Source organism: Hemicordylus capensis, chromosome 4, assembly GCF_027244095.1.
Source record: "Hemicordylus capensis ecotype Gifberg chromosome 4, rHemCap1.1.pri, whole genome shotgun sequence".
Lineage (NCBI taxonomy): Eukaryota > Metazoa > Chordata > Lepidosauria > Squamata > Cordylidae > Hemicordylus > Hemicordylus capensis.
Genome location: NC_069660.1, coordinates 242,011,336 through 242,031,935, shown reverse-complemented (window position 1 = coordinate 242,031,935; position 20,600 = coordinate 242,011,336). Strand labels below are relative to the sequence as shown.

Genomic DNA, 20,600 nt, shown 5'->3' with positions numbered 1-20,600 from the left:
GCAAGCATGCAGGTGCTCTTGCCAGAGCGGCCCCATCCCCTAAGGGAAATATCTTACACTGCTCATATGGAGTCTCCCATTAAATTCATGCCAGGATGGACCCCGCTTAGCAAAGGGGACAACTGATGCTTGCTACCACAAGACCAGCTCTCCTCTGTAAGGAGCTAGGAGATGCCTTAAGGGCATCTGCAGTTAAGCAAGAAACTTATCCGAAGGTCTGGGTAGAGAAGAGGCACATTCCTGCATCCCTTCTGATCTGATTGCATTGTTTGGGAGACAGTGTCCCTTTAAACTAAAACAGGAGTAGTTGCTATGGCTGCAAAGACGACGGAACAGCAAAGTCCACAGGAAAGAAACTTTTTTGTTTTGTTTTTGTATGCTTGTGGAGTTGATTTTTCTGAATTGTTGCTTGCTAACAATTGCCTGAGGACAGGGGCACTGACTTCTCATTTCCGGTGTGTGTGTGTGTGTGTGCGCGCGTGCATGGGGCACATGGGAGGAGAGGTCTTGTGGCAGCAAGTATGAATTGTCCCCTTTTCTAAGCAGGGTCCACCCTGGTTTGCATTTGAATGGGAGACTGCATATGTGAGCACTGTAAGATATTCCCCCTTAGGGGATGGGGTCACTCTGGGTAGAGAGCACCTGCATGCATAGAACACCACTAGCTTTTCTCCTTGTTATACTACTTCTAATCAGAATTATAGAGTGAAAGGACTCTGAGAGGCAGCTGTGCCTCCAAAGACAACACAGGACTGACTGTGTTGTTCCACTGACTGATGAGCATGAGAGCTTGCTTATGCTACCTGGCAGCTTGTGGGGGGGCATTGCCACCTCCAGGAAATCCGGAAGAGGGCTTGAACTCTGCCGCCCCCACCTGCCAGCCCAGTGGGGACACTGAGAAATCTCAGAGGGGGCTTGAGCCCCTCCACTCCCATGACGTTTATGCCCCCTGCCTGAGGAGGTTTTCTTCTGCCTGCTCTGCCCTTACAAGCTTCCAAGATGCAGAAGAGTGCTAGTGCTTTCTCCTGCCCCTCCTCCACACTCTCCCATGCTTTTAAAGGAAAGGCAGGCAGGAGGGAGAGCACCTATATTTTTCCTCTGGGGGACTGTATTTGCAATGAACTGGAAATCTGATAAACCAGAAGTATGCTATTTAACAAAAGCAGCAAAAAATGCAGAGGGGAGAGGAGGGTGGAAACAGTTTACAAAACTGGCAAAGCAGCACTGCTTACTCATTATGTTATGTCCACCAGTATGGACACAATATAGTAGAATGAACATCAGAAAGAAAGCTACATTTGCTCCAATGTAAAAGATAAATTGCCATTCCACATACAATTCAGTGCAAGAATGCATAGAAGGAAATGAGGGAAAGCCATCCGTCTGGAAGCATGCTAAAACCAAGATGCTCCAGAGATTTGGAAAGTGTGTGGCTCTTCTCATGCTAGAATTCAAACGTGTTCTATATAGGTGATCACCCAGTAAAGCTGCTTGATGATCTAAACACGAAGCACTGGAATTAAGAATATGGAAAGCAGGATTTTTTTAAAAAATGGATTGGCTCTTCTCATGCTAGAATTCAAATGTGTTCTATATTATATGTTCAGATCTACGGGGGCTGAAGCAGCAAGGTAGGCGACTGGAGCGCAAGTGGAGAAAGACTCTACTCAAATCCGACAGATTACAACATAGAGCACATTTAAAGATCTATGCTCAGGCAATACGGGCGGCAAAGAAGCAGTTCTTTTCTGCCCGTATTGCATCTGCGAGTTCACATCCAGCAGAGTTGTTCAAGGTTGTGAGGGGGTTAGTGTGTGCCCCTGCTTTCTTGAATCAGAATTTGGAGCCATCAGTTACCCGCTGTGATGTGTTTAAATAGTTTTTCGCAGATAAAATAACTTGGATTTGGGCCGACTTAGATGGAGACTTCACAATTAATTTGATGTCTGAACTGGAGGTGTCCAACAACTCCTCTTATGTGGTTCGACTGGATCAGTTTCAGTTTGTGACTCCTGAGAACGTGGACAAGCTACTCAGAATGGTGAGGCCTACCACTTGTTCTCTTGACCCTTGTCCAACATGGCTTGTTCTATCTAGCAGGGAGGTTGTTGCAGGAGGCCTGGTAGAAATCATAAATGCTTCTCTGAGGGAGGGCAGGATGCCTCCTTGTCTTAAGGAGGCAATTATCAGACCTCTTCTTAAGAAGCCTGCATTAGATCCCTCAGAGTTAAGCAACTATAGGTCTTTTTCCAACCTCTCATGGCTGGGCAAGGTAATTGAGAGGGTGGTGGCCTCTCAGCTCCAGGCGGTCTTTGAGGAAACTGATTATCTAGACCCATTTCAAACTGGTTTTCGGGCGGGCTATGGGGTGGAGACTGCCTTGGTCGGCCTGATGGATGATCTCCAATTGGGAATTGAAAGAGGAAGTGTGACTCTGTTGGTCCTTTTGGATCTCTCGGCAGCTTTTGATACTATTGACCATAGTATCCTTCTGGAATGTCTGAGGGTGTTGGGGGTGGGATGCACTGTTTTACAGTGGTTCCTCTCCTACCTCTCGGCCAGATTCCAGATGGTTTCAATTGGAGACTATTGCTCTTTGAAATCTGAGCTTAAGTATGGTTTTCCCTAAGGCTCCATACTTTCTCCAAAGCTCTTTGACAACTACATGAAATCGCTGGGAGAGATTATCAGGGGACTTGTAGTCGGGTGTTATCAGTATGCTGATGACACCCAGATCTACTTCTCCATGTCAGCTTCTTCCCTAAATGCTTGCCTGGAAGCAGTAAGGGGCTGGATGAGGGAGAATAAGCTGAGACTGAATCCAGATAAGATGGAGGTACTCGTTGTGCGGGGTCACAAATGCAGAGACAATTTTAATCTCCCTGTTCTGGATGGGGTCACACTTCTCCAAAAGGAACAGGTTCGCAGTCTGAAGTACTTCTGGATCCACACCTCTCCCTGGTATCACAGGTTGACGTGGTGGCCAAAGGGGCTTTCTATCAGGTTCAGCTGATATGCCAGCTGCGTCCGTTTCTGGAGATCAGTGACCTCAAAACAGTGGTACATAAGTTGGTAACCTCCAGACTTGACTTCTGCAATGTGCTCTATGTGGGGCTGCCTTTGTACATAGTCTGGAAGTTTGAGTTGGTACAGAATGTAGTGGCCAGGTTGGTCTCTGGGTCATCTCGGAGAGACTACATCACTCCTTTGTTGATAGTGTTACACTGGCTGCCAGTATGTTTCCGGGCAAAATACAAAGTGCTAGTTATCCTCTCTAATAAAACGCTTGGTGTCCGTCCGTGGACGGACACCAAGTGTGCGTTCGTGCCTCGGCTGTTCTGGGCATGCGCAGAGCGCATGCCCAGAACAGAGCCAGGGAGGCACAAACACCAGGACCCGGCGACCATCTTGGGCGGCCAGAAACGGCCGCCCTGAAGAAGCCGGGACTGCAGAGGAGGTGGAAACTGACCGAGGCGGCGGCGGAGCTGCCGCCTCGGCCAAAAGAGACGGAGGCCGGGGGTGGAGCGGAGGCCATGTAACTTAAAAAAAAAATTGCTCCCTTGGCCGACGACGCCGACCCTCCCTCCCAGCTGCCGAGTCCCCCTTACCCTGGCCCACTTTTGTCGGCCGAAGAAAGTCCTTAATTTAAGAGGCAGAGAGGAGCTCGCAAGCAGAGCTCCTCTCTGTGCAAAGCCTCTTCCCGAACTGCCGCTCTGGGCGCAAAGGGCGCAAGCGCCCAAAGCGGCAGTTCGGGAAGAGGCTTTGCACAGAGAGGAGCTCTGCTTGCAAGCTCCTCTCTGCCTCTTAAATTAAGGACTTTCTTCGGCCGACGGAAGTGGGCCAGGGTAAGGGGGACTCGGCAGCTGGGAGGGAGGGTCGGCGGCGTCGGGAGCAATTTTTTTTTAAAGTTACATGGCCTCCGCTCCACCCCCGGTCCCCGTCTCCCCGGCCTGGCGGGGGAAAGTACCTGGGCCGATTTGGCCCTTAAACATGGGCGGGGGACACACAAAGGAGCTGGGAGGGCGGGTGGCTGGACGGCGGAGGGAGGGGGAATGGCAGCGGGGGGCCAGGAGCGCCGTTACTAGCGCCCGTTATTCAACGGGCCGAAATTCACTTGTAACTTATAAAGCCCTAAATGGCTTAGGCCCTGGGTATCTAAAAGAACGTCTTCTTCGTTATGAGCCCCACCGTCCATTGAGGTCGTTCGGAGAGATCTGTCTCCAGTTGCCAACTCGGCTGGTGGCCACACGGGGATGGGCTTTCTCGGTTGCTGACTCGAGACTGTGGAATGCGCTCCCTACTGAGATACGATCCTCCCCATCTCTGACAATTTTTAGAAAACATTTGAAAACCCATCTCTTCACCCAAGCTTTTTCAGTTCCTTAAAATTTTAAGGTTTTAATTTGTAGGTGATTTTTAAATTGTTAAATTGTTTTAAGTTTTTGTATATATTTTAACTTGTTTTATGCTATTGTTAACCGACCAGAGATGAAAGTTTGGGGCGGTGTACAAATTTGATTAATAAAATAATAAATAACTAAATAAATATAGGTGATCACCCAGTAAAGTTGCTTGATGATCTAAACATGGAGCACTGGAATTAAGAATATGGAAAGCAGGATTTTTAAATAATGGATTGCTTGCAATTCAGTGTTGTAGAAAGAGATAGCCAAAGAGAGCAAATGTTAGGATCTCTCTTTTACAGCTGCAATGATGGAGTTTTTGGGCAGGCAGTTATTGTCATTAGTTTGCAATGCCAGATATACAACACCCTTTTTACTTCCTCAAGCAGTAGGTAGTTTCAGGGGCAGTGCTCCCAGGTTTAATTGCCTTTGGATCAAAGACATGTGGTTCTTTGTAATATTTGCTTTATTTACAAATATCTAAGCTGTTACCAAAACAACTTATCTTGGGGCTGCAACCAGCACCTGGCCTCTATATGATTTGGAACTGTGGGAGCACAGCTTCCATTTTGGGATACCTCATGGAATTGTGAACTCTGCACATGCCCACATTTGGCAAACTATGCAATTCGGTCACTTAGCACAAACAAAGGACTGGGCAATGCTGCCCTAGGCTACCAAAACAAAGGACTGAAGGGAATCATCCCCTAAATCTCTCTTTGTCTGATCATTAAAGAGAAGGAAAAGCTGGCAAAGTAGACCTCAGGATAAAAACACACTTTCAAAGGGAACAGCTAACTCCCTCCTGCCAGATAAAGTCTCCTTCACAATAACTCAGATAAGCAGGGCGCAGGCGCGTAACAACGATAGGGCAAGGGGAGACAGTTGTCTGGGGGCCCCACTGCCTGGAGGGGCCCCCCAGAGGCACCTCACGTGACTTCCCATTGCCCCCTGCCCAGCCCCAAGGCTCCTCAGCCACTTGCCCTGTTCGCTGTCTCTCCAGCTTGTTCTCCTGGCCAGCAATGGAGCAGCAGGCAAGCTGCAAAGAGCTCCTTTTCTCCCGCCTCTCAGCTGATCGGCGGGTGGGCGGGGCTTCCACGGAGGTCTGGTGTAGGCCTCTGTGAAGCCTGAACTCCAGTAGGGCCCAAGCCAGCCAGGAAGGAGGAGGCAGCCAGAGAGGCCTCCACTGTTCTCTGCAGCAGAAGACCCCCTGCTGCCAGGTAGTTTGAACTCCTTTTTGTGGTTACCTTCCCCACCCACCCCACCCAGATATATAGGGATCTGCTTGCCATAGGGCTTTGATATGGGGGGGAGGGACTGAGAAGTCTCTGAATATTTATTTTTAAACAGCTTGGAAAATTTGCTGGCTTAAAAAAAACTATCTAAAAAGTCCTATAAGTGGCTTGTTTCATGGCAGAAAATTACAAAAACTTCTGGAAGAAACAGTATTATATTTATTTTATTCATTCATTTATAAATGCACTTATGTTCAAGTTGTTTTGCAACCCAGAAGGTCTGAGTGAGAACTGTGAAGCATGTCTTCTGCTTTTATTTTATTTTATTTTTCTTGTGTGTGAACTGCTCCCCAATAACTTGCAGGGACTTCAGGGTAAATCTGGCCAACATGTGAATGCAGCACCTCTATTCCAGAGGAGATGTGTCTTAAAGGGCTTTAAAAGCCTCCTGTGAAAAACCTCCTGCAATCAAACTTGACTGAATTTGTTCAGAATTCTGAGAAAACAAACATAGGCTCACCCTGCATGGTTGAAAGTCACCTTGGCTAATCTGCAGCGAGGGGCCCATTTTAATCATTCATCTTTCTAGTGTGTTCTAGGCATTAAAAGTAAAACAAATGTATAGTACTCAATGTATATCACTATATATTGTGACGTGTGTGTGTGTGTATTCAGTGAAATGTATTTCCAGGCAGCATACTTATTTTGGAATATCAGACTTAAATCCTTGGGGGCCTGGGGTGTGCGGAGGCCCTGGACTTTGAGTGGGGGGGCCCCATTTTAAAATCTTGTCTCTGGGCCCACTCCAACCTTGCTACGCCCCTGGCAGGGCGGATCCCCACCCCACTGTCAACAACCTAATGATCTGGTGAGGACTAAGGAGTGGAGTCAGTAAGACTTAAGGAAAACATATCTCTCTACCTGAAGAGACATTCCGATACTTAGATAAGCTTTTTAAGGTAACCTGCTCAGACCTCCACTTTTACTTCACCCAAGTGGACATCAGCCTTTTATGTGTCTCTCCTTTTGTCTGACAGTGATATTAACGTTTCCATCAAGGTTGCAAAATTTTGCCACATTGCAAGCTGTGTAAGGAAGGAATTGGTAAAACCATGAGTGTTGATTGTACTATATATTGTTATATTGTAAATGGTGTTTTGTATGAAAGTACTGGCAGAATCATGATAGTTGGAGGTTACTACTTATCTATTGTGTTGTATTGTCAATGACCAAAATAAAGATTCCATTCCATTCAATTCCACTTCAGCCTAGGGGTATGCATGAACCCATTCAGAGGCCCATTTACTCTAAACAGGTTCAAACAACTGGCAGTTCAGCCGGTTCGAAGGCGGGGGTTGGAATCTGACTTTAAGGGTGGGGGAGGTGCACTTACCCTTCCCTCCGCTCCCCCCCCCCCCGCCGGCACTCCTTTAGCAAAGGCTCCTTGGGGGCAGCGGCATACCTTTCTGCCGCCCCATCTCCTTGAATCACCTCTAAAATAAAGGGCCTGATTCAAGCTCAAATGGATCTGAGTGATTTGATGGCTAGCACCATTTTTAGGGCTGTTTTCCACTTGCTGATTGGTTTACTGGCACTGGCTTCTGATTGGCTTGTGATCACCTTGCTCATTTAAATCAAGGGTTGTCATGGGCAACTGTGACACCAATGGTTGGGGGGAAAGAGCATGAAGGGGGAAGGCCAAAGGAGGGGGCTTCAAAATGTATTTAAGGGACTGCTTGAAGGCAGAGAGACAGAGAGTCATTTGTGCCTTGAGAGAGAAGGATCAGAGAGATACTGCAGCAGCAGAACTGAGAGCAGAGACTGGTTGTGGTGGTCTGGGCCTGGCTGTTTGTCTGGCTGGCCAAGTGACAGGTGGGAGGGAGGGAGGGAGGGAGAGGAAGAGAGAGAGAGAGAGAGAGAGAGAGCACGCACCTGCTGTCTTAAAAAAAATCCTCTTAATTTGTAGTGCCAACTGCATTTAGTCTTTTATCTTTTATCCTTTTTAATTGTACCAGAATTCCCCAGCAGCTCAGAAGAAGACGCCAGAAAGTGAACATCCTCCTGCCACTGCCTAGGTCAGGTTATAGAAAAGGGCCTAGTTTGGGGAAAGGAGGGATTAGTTACTTGTAGAACTGTAGGACAGGAGGGGTGGGTTCAGGTTAGAGAGGCCACAGTAATCCCTTGTGCTTTGCCTTCCCTTCAACATGCCCATTGCTTTATTAGACCGTACTTTTTATCAAGATTCTCGTGTTTCTCTTATAACTCCATTACTAAGACATTTTCCAGGCTGTTCAGATTAGCTTTTTGTTTGTTTTCTTCTTGCTGACCATGATTCTGACGTTACATATAATGTAGCCCAATATTGTGTGGTGGCCAATAGAATCAGACAGACTCTAATACTTAATCCAATTGTGCTCTTATGCACACAGTCCTGCAGTGATCCATCCAAGTTCTGAATCCTGTCCTGGATGCTATCCATGGTCCTGATCTCATGTGTGTCTTCCTGCTGGCTGGACTTCACCTTGTGGTTTGGCAGATGCCAGCCGGGAACAGGATGCTCAACAGCTTTGGTACTCATTCATCATCCATATGGATGGAGCTATGCTCACTGAAGATGAATTCAAAGTAGATGAAAGTAATTATGGTCAACTAAAGCTCTGTTGAATTAGACCAAAGTTCCATCTAGTCTGTTATCACAGTGGCCAACCAGATGCCTCTGCCACAAGCAGGAGATAATGGCATACCCCTTTCTTACCACAGTATCCCAGCAACCAGTATTGAAAAGCATTCTGGCTCTGGTATGGAGATAGCATATAGCCATCTTGATTGGCAGCCACTGAAAGGCATGGTCAAAACATTTGTGACTGAAAGATGGGGAAGGAAGGTATGCAGATGTGTCCCAGAAGTTCTTCAGTCTTTCATGATGTTTCTGTACTCTTGGCTCTGTACACATGGTTATGCAAGAGTAATTCTTACTGACAAAGAAAAAAAGGAAGATGAAAGCCAAGTAGCCCTATGGCAGGACTGCTCAACTTTGGCACTCCTGCAGATGTTGGCCTACAACTCCCGAACCCCCCTGGCTATTAGCCACTGTGTCTGGGGATTATGGGAGTTGTAGTCCAAAGACAGCTGAGGGGCCGAAGTTGAGCAGGCCTGCCATAGGGCTACTTGGCTTTCATCTTCCTTTTTGTCTTTGTCAGTAAGAATTACTCTTGCATAACCATGTGTGCAGAGCCAAGAGTACAGAAACATCATGAAAGACTGAAGAACTTCTGGGACACATACCCAGAATGTTGGGGGCAATATTCTAAATCATTGTAAACCGCTTAGAGAGCTCCGGCTATAGAGCGGTATATAAATGTAAGTACTATTGCTATTGCGAAGTGCTATTATGGTGATATTCTATAATTTCATCAACTACAATTATGGGGAAAGAGTTCAGCCTTTTCTTTCAGAGTTGTATTGAGTGTCCTCATTCATAGTCTTGCAACCTTAGGTATACTAAAGTATATCCTATGTAAAGCTACACTGCAACTTGCATAGAGATGCAGCTGGAACAGCAATATGTTGCAGCTTGCTTCCAGATGAGATTTAGGGTCATCCAGAGGTGACAATGGATACCTGTCATTAGGATCTCCTATAGTTTAAAACAGCAACAAAAACAGTAGCAGCTAGGAGATAGGTAACTGGATTGTGGCCAGGGTTCTGGGAGAGAGAGGATTGATCTGTTCCACTAAGCCATGTTCCATTTAAAATTGGCCCCTATCTGGTCTGTGGGGACCAGGCATCAGTTGGAACCTGCAAGATTATCTCATTGTGCAAGATGCTTTAATTTCTATTCCTGTAGCTAAGTTTAGTTATATTGCTTTTAAAAGGTATAATGGGATATCACCCCAATCTTAAACTGTGTGTGTGTGTGTGTGTGTATATATATATATATATATACACACACACACACACACATTTTAATGTTTACTGGTTTTTACTCTCTGTTTGGTCAATGACTGTAAATAAAATTACATTACATCTCATTGTGCAAATAGTAGCATATGTTGTTTTAATATGGAAAACAATGCAGGGGGAAAGAGTTAAACCTCCCCTACTCCAGTATTATGCCACCTTAAGTGGCACAGTGGGGAAATGCTTGACTAACAAGCAGAAGGTTGCTGGTTCGAATCCCCACTGGTACTATATCAGGCAGCAGCTATATAGGAAGATGCTGAAAGGCATCATCTCATACTGCGTGGCAGGATGCAAAGGTAAATCCCTCCTGTATTCTATGAAAGAAAACCACAGGGCTCTGTGGGCGCCAGGAGTCGAAATCAACTCATCAGCACACTTTACCTTTACTTTACCCCAGCATTATGTTTCCAATCAAATTCACACACACATCAATAGCCGCTATTAAAAACAACACCTCTGAATAGTATAAGTATGAATTTCCTTCATCACATCTAGTTGCACCCTGAGTCATCAGAAACACGATAACTAAAATTGTGATTCTATGCATACTTACTTCTAGTAATCCACTTACAGCTTGCAACTTGGTCAACTATTTGTGTTAGAGGATTCTCAAGAGGTTCAGGGTAATTGGGTGGTGGAGGAGGGAGGCTAAGCCTGAAGTATTCTCTTCAATAGGTTAGATTTGCGCATTCAGGAAAATGTTAATGTTGGGAGAATTCAAATTTGTGACACCCCCTCTGGAACTCTGAAGTAGTATAGTCCTAAACTACTCTATACAACATCCCCCCCCAAAAAAAAACCACATTTGAATTGGTTCATAAAGTTACTTTCTATTTGAATTGTCTTTTAAAAGATGAATTTAAGGGGATTCCTGCTGTTGATACATAATTTTGGGATTTTTGGGGGGGGGTGTCTTCCAACATTTTATATTTCATTTATTTATTTAAATGTCTTCCAACTTTATTTATCTATCAGATTTGTATACTGCCCACTAGCAAAGTCTCCAGGCAGGGGTGTTTTTTTGGTATTCTGCCCACTACTGAAGTCTTCAGTCAGTTTATAATCTTTAGGATACAAATATAGATTTGCTTCCAGATGAGATACACAGCTTAGACTCTGGGTATTTAAGAGAACATCTTCTTTACTATGAGTCCCACTGCCTGTTAAGATCATCTGGAGAGGTTCGTCTACAGTTGCTGCCAACTCCTTTGGCAGCTACCCGGCAGAGGGTCTTCTCCATTACTGTCCCTGGACTTTGGAATGTGCTCCCTGTTGAAATAAGAGCCTCCCCATCTCTGGCCATTTAAAAAAAGGCATTGAAGACATATTTATTCATCCAGGCTTTTAATTAGATTTATAGTTCTAATATTTTGATGTTGGCTTTCTAAATGAGTTTAACTTTAATGGTTTTAATGTTTAAATGTTTTTAACTGCAAACTACCCAGAGATGCAGGTTGTGAGCAGTATAAAAATATGCCAAATAAATAAATAAAATAAAAAGTTAAGTGTATATGAACAATAAAAAATGGAGTGTGTTTTCAGAGGCAGGCTGTAACAAAACCAGTCTCAGACTTGATTATTGCTTCACTAATACTTCACAAATGATTGATGATGATGACTTAAACTTTTAACAATGTTTAAGTTGCATTTTAAAAACAAAATAGTCTATATTTGCTTCTATATATATTGTTGTCCACTCCCAAGTTTTAAAGATGGATAGGCATTACATCTGCAACTAAATAAAGTGAACAACCATAGGATGTCATCTAGTGAAGATATCTAGTGGTGATCTAGTGAAGGGACCACATCAGAATTTGTTGAGCAACTTCTTATTGAGCAACTTCTCTACTAAAATCTGAAACTATTTTCAAACTTAAATAAAGACAATGACGAACGACAGTGTATATAGCACACACATACTTCTAGGTCACTTCTATGGAGGATATGTCCTTCATTGTCTGTTAGAGAAGATACTGATGGAATGCAACATCATGCTCTGGACATCTCAAACCTCTGATAAGAGTGTAAATGACATGGAACAAACTACTACATAATTACCTTATGACTTCTTGTACACCTCATCAGACTCCATTAATAGCCATTACAGTCCAAGGGGACATTGGCATCAATGGCCCATTGACCCTGCATAGCTTTTCTTATTTCTTATAGTTGACTATAAGTAATATATAATTTTGGTGACATTTGAGAGGCAGACACTATTTGTCCCAGATGAGAAAGCAACTAAATGGAACTAAGGTCAAAGTCCTCGAAGAAGTTTAGAGAATATGTGCAACCAGTTTAGCAGACATGATAATTAAGATAATATACTGTTAAGAAATGCACAGCAGGAAGGAGAGAAAAAAGGCAAAGTTTAGGAAGAAAAAAGACAGATTAAGGGGGAAATATGTAGATATGTATATTAGAGATATATGTAAATACAGGAGAACCTCGTTATACGCATATTCACAGGTGTCTAATTGACACCAGATTTCAATATCCGTGGACACGAAAGGACAAAACCCCACATATCTGCAGATCCTAGAGGCTGGAAGTAACTGCGGAAGCCACTTCTGTTGGCCATTTTGTCCATGGGAGTCAGTCTGTTACTCATTTCAGCAAAAGATTTGAAAAAAATCAGCAATTTGGGGGACCATTTTGGACTTTAGGGGGCAATTCAATTCAATTCAGTTTATTATGATCGAAGATCAGCACACAGATAAAATCCAGATACAAGAGTCCTCAAAAGTGAACACTGATACCAGTGCATGCATATATATAAACACAGACATAAAATATACAATTAAGAACTATTACATAAAATATAAAATGGAATAAGATAACAAAATAAAAACAAAAGGAATTAAGAGCTTGTATTAACCAACACACCGTATGCGGGTTTTAATCACAGCTGCACAGAATTTGGCCACCAGATGCAAGACATCGGTATACATATCAGAAAGAAATAAGTTTATATAAAACTCATCGAAATTATTTGGATATTTAAAAACAAGAGGAGCAATAAATCTAAGACACAGATCATGATAAAATGAGCAATACAAAAACACATGACCTACTGTTTCAACATTGTCGTTCTCACAATGACACAATCTCTCCAAAAATGGAATCCTCCTAGATCTACCCTCTAATACCACAGAGGGCAACACATCCATCTGGGCTAGCATCAGGGCTTTTCTGTGGGTTGGATATGTCAGATTATACAGATAGTTGGCTGGTTTTTGCAAGGGCTTAACTGCTCCAAACCACCTGTAGCTTGATGCCCAACCTAAATCTATCTGGTGTCCCATATCGATAATACGCTGCTTAAGGATCGCTCTGGCATTATCATAGCCCAGGGTGAGTAGAAATTCTATTGACAGTCCATATACTTTTAATTTTTCATTGCTTAAGAGGGTCCACTCAGAGAGGTGTTAATCCTTAAAGATTAAGAGAGCTAAGCCAGAAGGGGGGGAAATCAATTTCAGCCAGAAGTTGAAAATATAAATCCAGGCAGAGGACTCCAAGTTTAAAAAACTAGCTTCCAAACTCAGCTTGACATCTGACATACAACAGGGGATTGAAAAAATAGCCCTAAGAAATTTGGACTGGATCCTTTCAAATGGACAAAAGTCACAATATATGCAAATCTGTGAGCCATAAAGAAGCTGTGAGATTACCTTAGTTTGAAAGACCTTAATGGCAGCTAGAACATATCTGCCCCCTGCCGAAAAGAAGAATTTCAAAATCACAGTAGTAGACTTCAGAGCGTTTGTTACGATGGCCTTAGTTTGCTCTTTCCAGCTACTGGTTGCCTGGAAGATGACCCCCAAATATTTATATTGTGATGTCTGTGCTACATCAACCCCATTAATTGGCCATTTATGCATAATAGGTTTCTTGGCAAACATTACGACCTTAGTCTTCTGGTAATTGATGGAGAGCAAGTTTTCATGGCAATAGTCAGCCAAAACTCTCAGCATTTTTCTCATCCCCACCAGAGATTGTTACAGAAGTTCGGCATCATCTGCGTAGAGAAGGATAGCTAGATGTCTACTGCTCAGTTTCAGTGGATGAAATTCCAAATTAGAAAGTCTGTCCACCATATCATTAATATACAATTTAAACAGTAGTGGGGCTAATATATAGCTAAGCCAGACCCCTTTTTCTGCTCTAATGGGGGCATTTAGGGGGACATTTGGGGGGCATTACTGGACGCCAGGAGACACATGGAGCATGGTAGGGTACTTTATTTGGCCCATTTTGGTGTTTTTTCTGTTGTTGTTTTTTAAGTCTGGGAACCTAATCCCCATGTTCCCACAGACTCAATTACTCATTATCTGCAATTTCGTTACCCATGGTAATCTGTGGGAATGGAAACCCTGCAGATAATGAGGTCCACCTGTATGCCTTGTTCATTTTCTATAGCAAGGATGGAAGTCCTCTGGAGCTCCAGGATAGAAAATAAACAGTTCTATGGAGGCACACAATAGGAAGTAGAAGTCAGGAAAAAAATCAATGCACGTGAAGCACTTTGAACACTCTTAATCTAAAGCACTAAATGCTTACTATTATGTAGACTGGAGGAAAAAACAACCTGTACTGAAAGCATGTCTAAAAAGTCTTGTAAAAAATCTTGTAAATAAAATAAAATAAAATAAAATAAAATAAGTCGTTCTAGTAAGAACTAATCAGCCTATTTTCCTTCACTGTCTCTACAATTGAACTAAATGTGGTTCAAATTAAGGTCCACACGTTAGATCTCTTGTACCTCAAATGTTCATGTGTCCGCCATCTTGGATCGGGGTGGATGACATCATTACAAACTACACCACTGAGGTATCAGTGTGTGTCACTCTCTACAATTGTACCAAATTTGATTCAAATCAGTTAGACAGACCTCATGTTAATACACTTGTGCCTCAAAAGTTCACATGTCCACCATCTTGGATCAGGGAGGATGACATCATCACAAACTACACCACTGGGACATCCCTATATGTCCATACAGCTGTAGCAAATTTGGTTCAAATAGGTTAGACTGTCCACAAGTTGGTGCATTTGCACCTCAAAGGTTTATGTATCCACCATCTTGAATTGGGCTGGATGACATCATCACAATCTATGCCATTGAGATGTCCCTATGTGTCCCTACAGCTGCAGCAAATTTGGTTCAAATTGGTTAAGTGGTTCCCAAGTTAGCCCACTTGCACCTCAAAAAATTACCTGTCTGCCATCTTGAATCGGTATGGATGACATCATCACAAACTATGCCATTGGGGTGTCCGTGTGTGTCATTCACTGCAAAAGTACCCAATGTGGTTCAAATGGGGTAGGCAGTCCACAAATTAGCTCACTTGCACCTCAAATGTTCATGCAGCCACCATTTTGAACTGGAGTGGATGACATCATCACACACCATGCCATTAGAGCATTCCTATGTATCCCTACGGTTGTAGCAAATTTGGTTCAAACTGGTTACATGGTTCACAAGTGAGCCCACTTGCACCTCAAAAGTTTATGCATCTGCCATCTTGAATAGGTCTGGATGACATCATTGCAAACTACACCGTTAAGGTGTCCCTGTGTGTCACTCACTGCAACTGTACCTAATTTGGTTTAAATTGGTTAGTCAGTCCTCAAATTAGTCTGTTTGCACCTCAGATGTTCACATGGCTGCCATCTTGAACTGGAGTGGATGGCATCATCACACAACACAGCATTTGGGCATCCCAATGTGTATCTACAGCTGTAGCAAATTTGGTTCAAATCGGTGAAGCGGTTCACAAGTTAGCCCACTTGCACCCCAAAAGTTTATGTGTTGGCCATCTTGGATTGGGGTACATGACATCATCACAAATGACGCTGTTGAGGTGCCCCTATGTGTCCCTAAAACAGTACCCGATTTGGTTCATATTGGTCCAGGTGTTGTGAAGTTGATGGCGGAGGGGACACAAGGACAAACACATGGACATACGCAGAGAATGCCGGGTGATCTCATAAGCCTACTAGAAAGTAGGCTAAAAAGAAGAGGCTACCCTTAGGTGTTATGCAATAGGGATGTGCACGTAACCGCAGCGGGAAGGCTTAAAGGCATCAGGAATCCAAAATACTCGAGCTGATGTTCCTGTCTGCACTGACTGCATTCCCCATGCTGGGCACTAAAAAGGGAGGTGCTGTGCTGGCATTTGGATGGTACATGCTTGTTCACTGCTGAAACTGAGTTCATAATAATGGAGCAGTTGTTCTGTAATATACAGAACAATACTGTGGTTCCTCACACACACTCCAAGGAGAGAGCATTGTCATGTAAAATTCACCTTAACAAAAAGAAATCATTCAAGTCCAGCGGTTGGAAAAGCAGAAAACTTCAATGGTTTTGAAAAAGGAATCCCACCTTTCCTCGTAAACAACACAAACCAACCAACAGTTTAAAAACCTACCAAGCCAATGAACTGATTGAAAATTATTTAAATATAATACAAGAGAAGGAGATTTTTAATGTTGATGTGAAGAACTGTACAGCATATTTATCGTTACTATATACAGATAAAAACCTGTGGTTTTTATTAAATAAAAACCAGCATAATAATCTATATATTTAATCCTCATAGATGTGCCCGTCCTGATGTATGGAAAGTGTCCCAGCACCCAACGGACTGGCTGGGTGGTGAAGGTGCCTGATTGGCTGGGTGGCGGAGGCTCACGTGCAGCAGGACTCAGAAGGCCGCTCATCTGCTGCTGGGGAAAATGGCGGCGGGACTGGCCACAGCAAGGAGGTGGAGGCGGTGGCGGGCCCTTCACGGCCATCGGGGTCAGGAGGCGGGGGCAGCAGGAGTGAATGGGCCAGGAAGCTGGCCAGAAACCACAGGCAGGGAGCGGGGGGGGGGCAGAAGCGTGCATCAGAGACGCCCAGGGGGAAAGTTAGGGAGAAGGGGCTGAAAGGTGGAAGAGTCAGGGAGAACTAGGAACACAGATGCTATGCGCCCGGTCAGCTAGTATTAATTATTGTTCTATATATTACAGAACAACCGCTCCATTATTATTAGCTCAATTTCAGCAGTGAACAAACATGTACCATCCAAATGCCAGCACAGCAGCTGCCAGCACAGCAGCATAGCAGCACAGAGTATTTTGGATTCAAATGTCAAGCCGAAGATGATTTTCAGGGAGGTCGCCTTGAAATACAATTCCAATTGTAAACCAGATAAATTTGAATAGAGTTCTAGATATCATCAAATGAATATGGAGTCAGTAGGTATGAGTGGGAAGAAAAATAACATCAAAATCCGGGCAAGTGATAACAGCCAGAGCAAGGGAATGGGAGACAGGAATAAAGGGTATTGAACTATGCAGGCGCTATTCAAGTCTAACCTGTTGCCAGGCCTAACAGCTGTCCTGAAAGTATTTGTACTTCAACGGTCCTACTCACAGCACACAGGAGCTATCTCTAGCACTGCAAGGCTACAGACAGATGCTAGAATTTCTGGCTGGCAGCCCAGAACACCAGGCCCCAGAGGCCAATGTTCCTGGTTGAAGTCCCGCCATCTTCCTGTCTCAGTAACTAAACCACTGTTTAAAGTCCTCTTGACAATCTTTGCAATATATACTGTAGACCTCCTCCTTACTACTGAACACTCCGAGTACAGTATCACTATTCTATTCACATCTTGTTGTCATTTCACCTATCTTTTCCAATTACATTTTATCTCTTTTCATTAGCACTTTTCTAATATTCTATTTTTACCTAGAGAGACAGAAGTGTCTTCTAATATTTAGCTTGATAAAAAGTAAGTCTCATATAAAAGAATTATTTTTCTTATTAAGATTGAACTTGAAAAACAATATAGGGCAATCCCCACTTCAGTGTAACAGTATTAATGTGCTTCAGAAAAAAATATTCTGGTCACTCAAACCACAATAAAACATTGCTTAGAGTTAAACTACATTAAATAGTGTGAATATTTCTCTTTACTTTTTAAAAAAAGTGTAAAACACTTTAGGGGAGGAAGAACAGGAAGGAATTTAATTCTGCTTAAACCATTCCTTTCTTGCCATTTGTCTGCTTACAACTTGCCCCACCCCCACAAATGGAAGAACACTAATTTTGAGCAGAAAAACAGCTGGAAAGGAATGAGCAGCCTCAACCTCTCACCACTCTCCCTGCTCTCAAGCACAGCATCCGAGAGCGCCTTTGCATTAAAATAAATTCAGAGAAAGAATCACTCAGTAGAGTTTCATGTATAGCTCTTGCCTATGATTGCACATCAGAAGGCCCCGTTCTGTTTATTGTAGGAAGGGAAACTTTGCTTGCCTGTAAATAATCACTCTTAGAGGTGGCAGAGGGAAAAAGTCATTACATCTGAGATAAAACCCCTTTTTGTTCAAGGGTCTAGGATACCAAGAGGAGAGGCTTCCCAGCTTCCCAACCTGAGCCCAGAAAATGAAGACCCCTCAACATCCCATGCAATACATTTCTGAACAAAACATCAAGAGAAAATACTGAATGACTTTCTCTGTATCTCAGAATTGAGCTGCATGTTTCAGAAGCTTGACTGGCACAACCTTCACAAATGGCACAACTCCTGAGAATGAGAATGTACAGGTAAGTAAAACCTCCCTTTCTCTCAAGGTGCCAGATGGAGGTGATCACTACATCTGAGATGTCCAAGAGCAGAGTCAGCTCTAGGTGGGTCTCATACCTGTGAGATTTCAGACAACATGGGCAACATTCTCTTCCATGCTCTTCAATCAAATGTTGCTTTGGCAAAGGAGAACTGAAGAGGAGAGCTGGTCTTGTGGTAGCAAGCATGACTTGTCCCCTTAGCTAAGCAGGGTCCACCCTGGTTGCATATGAATAGGAGACTAGAAGTGTGAGCACTGTAAGATATTCCCCTGAGGGGATGGAGCCACTCTGGGAAGACCATCTAGGTTCCAAGTTCCCTCCCTGGCATCTCCAAGATAGGGCTGAGAGAGATTCCTGCCTACAACCTTGGAGAAGCCGCTGCCAATCTGTGAAGAAAATACTGAGCTAGAAAGACCAATGGTCTGACTCAGTATATGGCAGCTTCCTAAGTTCCTAACTAGTTTTTATTTTAAAGTTTATGTATGTATCCTACATGTGTCCCCTGCTAACTGGGAAAAGAGGCACCTTTTAAAAGTGGCAATTCTCTTTATTTAGCAGGGGGGAGAGCAACTGGCCCTATCACTCCAGTTATTGTTGCTGGTATCTATGTTTCTTTTTAGATTGTGAACCCTTTGGGGACAGGGATTCATCTTTATTTATTTATTATTTCTCTATGTAAGCCACTTTGGGAACTTTTGTTGAAAAGCGGTATATAAATTGTAATTGTCGTCATCATCCTCCAAAGGAGGAACTGTGTCTCTAGAACTGTGGAGGCAAACACTTCTGTAACAATCAGCCAGTGGTCCCTTGAGGAGCAACACACACATTAGATTGATAGGATGGTAGCATGTACCATACAGGTAATGGGAAACAGTGGATTTAGGGCACATGCCTTCCTGAGATGTTTAACGAAAATCAAATTCCATCAGCTCTATCTGTCAGATTATCTACAAGCATCCAGTATTTGTCCTTCCCCATCATCCTTGGGATTAGTGAGCTAGGAGATAACATGACAAGGAACACCTATTGCCACTCATGGAACATTTACTGTGGACATGAAGGCCCAGGCATGTGGTCATACTGTCAAGAGGACAGAGTGTCACTGAGCTACCATTATCCCCTGTGGGCCAGTTGGCTGGCTCCAGGGGCGTAGTGAGGTTCCCAGTGGCCAAGGGCCAAATCGGAGTTATGGGGCCTCCATCGCACACACCCCATTGCCCAAGCCATGCCCCCTGCATCTGACAACAGATGCAAAGGGTGGGGCGACCTAACCCTTGCCCCACAAGCCTTCCCCTCTGCTGACTCACCTTCGGTGCAGAGCAAGAGGGTGGCCAGCAGCTGCGCCAGCTTGACAACATGGAGCCAGGCCGGGCGCAGGGCTGCTGGGGGCTGCTATCCTCTGCTGGGGATGGTGGGAGGATCAGGGCTGGGCAGCGTGGCTGAGGTGGCCAGGAGTGTCAAAGGCGGCAAGGGGAGGTCTGTCTGGGTGGAGGGAGCGGGTGGGGGAGGAGAAAGTAAGCCGAGCCTCAGAGCCCTTCTTCTCTTTCCATCATGCTCGGAAAGAAAGAGCGTGCTCCAGCTGCAGGGCACCCTTGTCCAATAGACGCTATGCCCATGCTTGGGGGCCTCTCAAACCTTGTGGGCCCTGGTGCAATCATCCCCCATTGTCCAATGGAATCTATGCCCCTAGCAGGCTCATTACCTCCCTGACAAGCATACCTCTGCTGGTCATAGAGCCCTGCATCCTGAGTCTTTTACAGAGGCCCACCACCCTGCATGTGAAATGGTCTTCAGTCTCCTTATCACCTCTCTCTGCTCCCACTCTGCTGGGTGAAAGGCAGATGTTCCCTGCCTGGGGCCCATATAGGTACACTAGGCTCCTTTCTTGCTGGCCATAAAGACTGCAAGAACTTTTATAAACACTCATATTGCTGAAGACTAACTGAACAATGTTCTGTACTATAAATATTTTTTTGGAAAACAGTATAAACATTACATGGGGTTAAGGTTAGGGCAGGAGATGTCAGGAGATGGAGACATACTTTTGAAAGCTTTATAGATGCCACAGAAAACCATATCTCTGGATGCTATTGTCACTACAGGATTGGAAACTCTGCAACCATCAATTTATAATGCAATTGATCCACTTTATGATTAAATGCCTTCAAGTTGCACCCTTGATTCACCATACAGGACAACTTGCCCTGGAGTCCTGCAGATATCACATCACTAACATGACCGGCTGGGGTTTGGACAGAAACCTCATTCTTCCAAATGGAAACAGAGCAACTGCAGGGCACATGTATGAACCTGAGGTTCATTCGTATAATCCCAAACCATGGTTTGGTCTTGTCACATATTCTTATATATACATTTTGA

At 44.1% G+C, this 20,600-nt stretch overlaps 1 protein-coding gene and 1 long non-coding RNA gene across 13 annotated transcripts in view; one reads left to right on the top strand and one right to left on the bottom strand.

Annotated features, from left to right (window-relative positions):
• DLGAP1 (DLG associated protein 1) overlaps nt 1-20,600 on the bottom strand; it is a 575,006-nt gene that overhangs the window by 280,108 nt on the left and 274,298 nt on the right. The gene's annotated exons all lie outside the window — the stretch shown is intronic.
• LOC128322601 (uncharacterized) overlaps nt 5,585-20,600 on the top strand; it is a 156,098-nt gene continuing 141,082 nt past the window's right edge. Inside the window, exon 1 of the long non-coding RNA XR_008305809.1 lies at nt 5,585-5,623. This is a non-coding gene — a long non-coding RNA (uncharacterized LOC128322601). The remainder of the gene's footprint in view (nt 5,624-20,600) is intronic.